This window comes from Etheostoma cragini, chromosome 16 (assembly GCF_013103735.1).
Source record: "Etheostoma cragini isolate CJK2018 chromosome 16, CSU_Ecrag_1.0, whole genome shotgun sequence".
In the NCBI taxonomy this organism is placed as follows: domain Eukaryota; kingdom Metazoa; phylum Chordata; class Actinopteri; order Perciformes; family Percidae; genus Etheostoma; species Etheostoma cragini.
The window spans coordinates 2,426,356-2,432,355 of NC_048422.1; the positions used below are offsets into that span (position 1 = coordinate 2,426,356).

The 6,000-nt window shown below is 41.7% G+C and overlaps 1 protein-coding gene across 1 annotated transcript in view; it reads right to left on the reverse strand.

Annotated features, from left to right (window-relative positions):
- Positions 1 to 5,661, reverse strand: part of atp8b1 (ATPase phospholipid transporting 8B1) — a 50,419-nt gene extending 44,758 nt beyond the window's left edge. The window contains exon 1 of the mRNA XM_034895854.1: positions 5,506 to 5,661. The gene's annotated coding sequence lies outside the window, so the exon portion shown is untranslated. The remainder of the gene's footprint in view (positions 1 to 5,505) is intronic.
- Between the last annotated feature and the right edge of the window lie 339 nt (positions 5,662 to 6,000).

Here is a 6,000-nt window from a genome sequence, read left to right on the forward strand (position 1 = left end):
AAGCGGTTAAAAGGTGCTGTAAGCGTTACTTCTTGTATTTTATAAGCCTAGCTTGTCCCTCCCTCCTTGTCCCGCATCCCCCCAAAATCCTTCTTGTTGGTTATTGGCTGGAACGTTGGAACATTATTTGTGTACGCTTCGTGCTGTAGGTGGGCACAGATTGTTTTTGTGGCCATTTGTAGACCCTGGACCGTCTACAGAGACCGCGTTTTTTTTACAGTGTGTTCTTGGGTCAGGCAGCTAGCAGATAGTGAGGAGATGTTTTTTACAGTGTGTTCATGGGACGGGCAGCTACCACATAGTGACTAGAGGTTTTTTACAGTATGTTCAGGGGACAGGCAGCTAGCAGATAGAGAGAAGTTTTTTTACAGTGTGTTCAGGGGACCGGCAGCTAGCAGATAGTGAGGAGATGTTTTTTACAGTGTGTTCAGGGGACCGGCAGCTAGCAGATAGTGAGGAGATGTTTCTTACAGTGTGTTCAGGGGAGAGGCAGCTAGTAGACAGTGAGATGTTTTTTACAGTGTGTTCAGGGGACCGGCAGCTAGCAGATAGTGAGGACATGTTTCTTACAGTGTGTTCATGGGACGGGCAGCTACCACATAGTGAGGAGTTGTTTTTTACAGTGTGTTCAGGGGACAGGCAGCTAGCAGATGGTGAGAAGATATTTTTACAGTGTGTTCTAGGACAGGCAGCTAGCAGATAGTGAGATGTTTTTTATAAATGTAAATGTAAATGTGCTTTATTTATATAGCGCTTTTCTAGTCTTAACGACTACTCAAAGCGCTTTTACATCTACAGGTTACATTCACCAATCACACACATTCATAAATTGAGGCTGAGGGTGCTGTACATGGTGCCACCTGCTCATCAGATAAACACTCACACACATTCACACTCCAACGCGAAGCACTGGAGGCAACTCGGGGTTCAGTGTCTTGCCCAAGGACACTTCGACATGGGACTGCAGGGTTGGGATCGAACCACCAACCTTCTGATTGGCAAGCAACCACTCTAGCACTGAGCCACAGCCGCCCCCAGTTTTTTTCTTTTTACAGTGTGTTCAAGGGACGGGCAGCTAGCAGATAGTGGGAGATGTTTGCTGTATGTGACAACAAATGTTCTAGCCTAAAACACATGTGACATCGCTTAGAGCACCTTTATCGGGGGAAAAAGCAGAAATGGTTGCAAATCCTGACTAGTAAACTAATAAATATTAAAGCACTGCTCTCTGTGTTAATGGAGCTTAATAAAGCTCAATGTGTCAAATCTTAATTAAAATGACTCTGTATCTTACTAACAGCTGAGTCCAGACAATGAATCCATAAACAGACAGTCCCTGAGCAAGGCATCTATACTGCCGGAGTTAGAGGTTCAACTCCTCTCTGGATGATGAGGATGTCCTTATGTATAACCTTGGAAGATCTGATAAATTACATTTACAAAGTGAAATCACGCGGTGCTCCTCCAACAACGAAGAAAGTCCCGCCCCTTTGCAGTCAAATTGTATTTGACTTCTAATTTGCTTAGAGTGTGTTGTGTTTACAGTACATGTAAGTTCACTGTTGGCTAAAACCGCCACAGAGCTTATTTGAAAAACATTTCTGACAGAAGGGGTTGTGGCTGGATTAAAGGTGCCCGGGGGGGGGTATTGGTAGTATGGATCGCAAGTTTGATAACTGGGTCCATTTTACATAATCAATACTTCATTTTAACCTTAAGCCATGCAACATAAGCTACATTTATAGATCCAGACATTCCTTAGTTTGTCAATTCATTTGAAAAGGGTGAAAACCAAAAACACCATAATCAAGCTCACCCTGTCTTGTGCTATAGAGCGTAAGCCATTTAGCACTGCATGTGGCAGCATGCCCCAGTATCTCCAATCAGTCAACAATGGCAAAAGTACCGTATCAGAAATAAATATTGGGTTCCTATTGGCCCCCTAAGTTTTGACACAGGGACCAATTCACAAGACAGGGCCATCAAAAAGCCATAATGTAGGACCCGCAATATATAACTTTGTGTCAAATGTCCTAAATGTATTGACAGTGAGCCGGGACATGTACAAAAACTGATGCTTGGTTGGGTTTATGGATGCTCCACACAGATCTGGCCTGAGCCCATTTGAGATCCGATTTCAGAACAGATCCTTATTAGAACCTGAGATCCTTATACAACATGTAAAATTACAAACTAAAAGTAGAAAGAATAAAGGAAATCCACATTTGAAATGCCACAAACGGCCAACAGAAAGCTTCACCAACAACCAGATCCAGTACTTGAACCTGATGTATGGAAAACATACAGAACAAGCAATGACGCCATAACCTCGGCTAACCCCTAAATCCATTTGCCTCTCAAGTCACGATTCAAATTCTCCGTCACTGGTTTCGAGGGCGATCATTTTCATAAGGAGGCGAACATTTCCCTAATCAAAGGGCTCAAGCCTTCTTCGGCTGCAGAAGAAAAATGTCATTGCTCGTCTATGGAAAACGTTGAGGCCGGTGAGACATGCACCGAGAAGCTGTCGCTGTGTTCAAACAGAACATCAGCTACAATTGGGACTAGGCCATGCATGATATTGGAAAAATCTGACATTGCAATTTTTTTCCTTGCGATATACAGTATATTGTGAAATATAGGGGTTGCAGTAGCTCAGTTCGTAGGGAGTTGGATTTTCAAACCGGAGGGTTGCTGGTTCAGGTCCACATACGGATCAAAGCATGGTGGTGGACTGGTAGCTGGAGAGGTGCCAGGTCACTTGAGCAAGGCACCAAACCCCCAACTGCTCGGGGCGTCTTTCCATCAGAACCCCCCCCCCCCAATCCCTCTGCCATTTCTCCATTTAGCGCATGTATAGGTACTCAGCATCTGTGTGTAGTTGAGGACTGTGTGTAATAAAAGAGTGTAAATAAAAATTTCCCCTTGTGGGACTAATAAAAGGATTCATTATTATTATTTATTTATGAAAAAAGAAAAAAGTAATTTTTAAAAATAACATAAATAGCTCTATTTGGAAATAATAAATCATTCTCGACTACCACGGTGATTTTGTAGGTGAGTGCATCTACATAGAAGATAAAAAGGAAAAAGGATCTTTTCTAATGTGAATCATACTTTGTTAAACTTTAATATTTTACAAACACCAAAGCAAGTAAGCGCTGTGACTGACGTTACTCTTCTGAAGTGGTTTTGGAGGGAAATTAGTGGGGCGGCACGATTATGGCCAAAATGATAAGCCCGATTATTTTGATCAATATTGAGATCACGATTATTTGTTGACTTTAACCAAAAAAAACACATTTTATAGTCACATCGGCGCTTTATAACTGCTTTCACATCCATATTATGCTACATTCTTCCATCTTAAGTTGTACAGACATACAGCTGCAACTCATGTAAATTAAAATTAGCGATCTGAAAAAGACTGCAGAGTATTTTTTTAATCTATCTCTGAGAAGAATCCTTCACTTGTTTTCAACAATAAACGGGTCCAGCACGGGTCGAACGGCGGGTCGGGGGAGTTACACAAGTTGTGTGTAGGAAACGTCTGTATCGTCACTGCGCTGCGTTTTTATGAACTATGATATTCTGGCCATGGGTAACGTCTCTGGCCCAGGCCCAGGTCCAGCAGCTCCGTCTCACACGCTATTACTCTACCAACTGAAGTTAGTTGCATTCAATGACTTCTTCTGTTTTTCCGCCATGACGGCCGCAATTGCAGAGGGTTACCAGCGGAAACACTGGTATGGGAATTTAACATAGGGGTGTGTACGCCCCCTGTAAGAACATTTATACATTTATGATGAATTCTTTATTCACAAAGAAAACTGGTGTCCTTAAAAGGTTGCTAATCTTTTTAATTAAGGCATTAAGACCAATTTCCAAAAGACTTTTGAAGTCCTCTTTTTAGTCAACTTTAGCATGTGTTCATAAACTTATGTTACCCATAGTCCTCATGGTAAAGTCTTGGGCAGCAACTCTGGAACTGTGGGGCTGGGTGACCTTTTCTATAGTTTACCGGATACCTTATACCAGTAGGCCTACCAAAACTTAGACAACAAAAGAGGTACATCTTATCCATTTAGTGTTGTTCTCGGGTCAATCTGACCCATTTTCCTATATCAATGTTCTTTTTAACTACCCAAAATAACATGACTGATTCCACACAACGTTCCTTGGCAAGTGCAAATCTCTACTTTCATTAATTTTGGGGCGTCTTATTCAATTTTATAGCATTTGAAAAACAAATTGAAGTGGTTTTGAAATAGTATTGAGTAAAAGTTGACATATTCCAGTATGTGATTATCCATCAACATCCATTCCTTTAATTTTAGTCTAAAGAATTCCTAATTTCTGCTTTTTTAACTCAAACATTAGGTTAAATTTCACGTAAATGAGGTTTATTGACCATAAATTCCAAATAACTGTAACACTAAAGTTAATAAGTTAGTGTTACGTAGTGTTAAACGTCCAAAAAAGTGACAATCATTGAAATTGTGTTACTTTTTATATCAGGAACTATCGGTTCAATAACAAGCAAACAGATCACGTATCTAAACAGAAACTTTAGGTACTTGACGCGTTTCCTTAATCAGTTACTTTTTGAAGGGGGTCATTACAAATAGTGTGGAGAAAAACATTAAGATAGTTCCATTTCTGTGTAACCCTTCCTTTATGTACACGGGCTAAATACCATACACTCAGGTGGCAATTTATTAGATACCCCTAGCAAAAACTACTGCATCCTATCACAACAATGCTGACCACCTGTTGTCCTCGGGTCAAATCTGACCCCTTTAAAAAATGTCTACATCTGAAATATGGGTTTCTTTTTAACCATATAACCCCCAAACATGGATTGGATTCCTTACAATGCTCTTTGCAAATCCAACTGATCACTTTCATTCCTTTGATCTTGAAGTCAAAATTCATAGAAATTCAAAGTTTCTGCTTTTTTAACTCAGATATCAAGTAAAAGTCCATATAAATGAAGAGCAGAGACAATTCCTTCCAAAAGGTAGTGTAAAACTAGTAGAAAACTAGTGGTTTGAGAGAAAAAAAAGAAGGAAAAAAAAGTCTGAAAGGAGGGATAAAAATGCCAAAAAATGTCAAATGTGTGTCCGGTTTTGACCCAGGAGGACAACACAAGGGTTGAAACAGGTGTTCAACTTTCTGTGGGCTACTGGTGTTTTAATTGGCTGCTATCTACCCTCATTGAACTAGAGTAGCCTAACAGACAAATACAGGTTACTGGGAGCCTGGGAAATAGAAGGAAACCCCCATTTCGAGACAGACAGAGGGGGTAAAATGTAAAACTATTTGAATTCCTATTTTCCCCTCACAGAACCTATATTTTAGGCTCCAAACAGCGACCTGATCTTGGAGAGGAAAGGTGTGTTGAGCAGCAGCCGCCCAGGTGAAACACTCTAAATCCTAAAACTTCAAGCAAAACACACTCAAGTACATTCATATATGCATATATGTATATATATTACAGGGGACTTACTGTGTCCTTTGCAGATTTCTATAAATATATTAAAAAAAAGGTGAATGCTGGTCTCAGTCTGCGTCCGGGCGTTTGGTCACCGCACCATGTTTTCCTCTTCTTCCGGCTTGTAGAGAGCTCGGAGGCGGCTCCCCGCCTTTCTCCCCCCCCCTCCACACACACACACACACACACACACACACACACACACACACACACACACACACACACACACACACACACACACACACACACACCGACCTGCCCGACCGGTCCGACACGCCAACGCCTTGCACGACAATAAACAGCCTGTTGAAAACAACGCGTGGCATTCATGGAGGATACGGGGAAGTGGGCGGGAGGAGTTCTGGGCAGTGACGCAGTGCTACAGGTAAAGGTGTGTGTTTGTGTTTTAAAACCAGGTGATCCTTAACATGGAGGGGAGGGGAGGGGAGGGGGTTTCCCTCCCTCCCTCCCTGCATGCCTGCAAAAATGCCCCTTTTTTCCCCTTG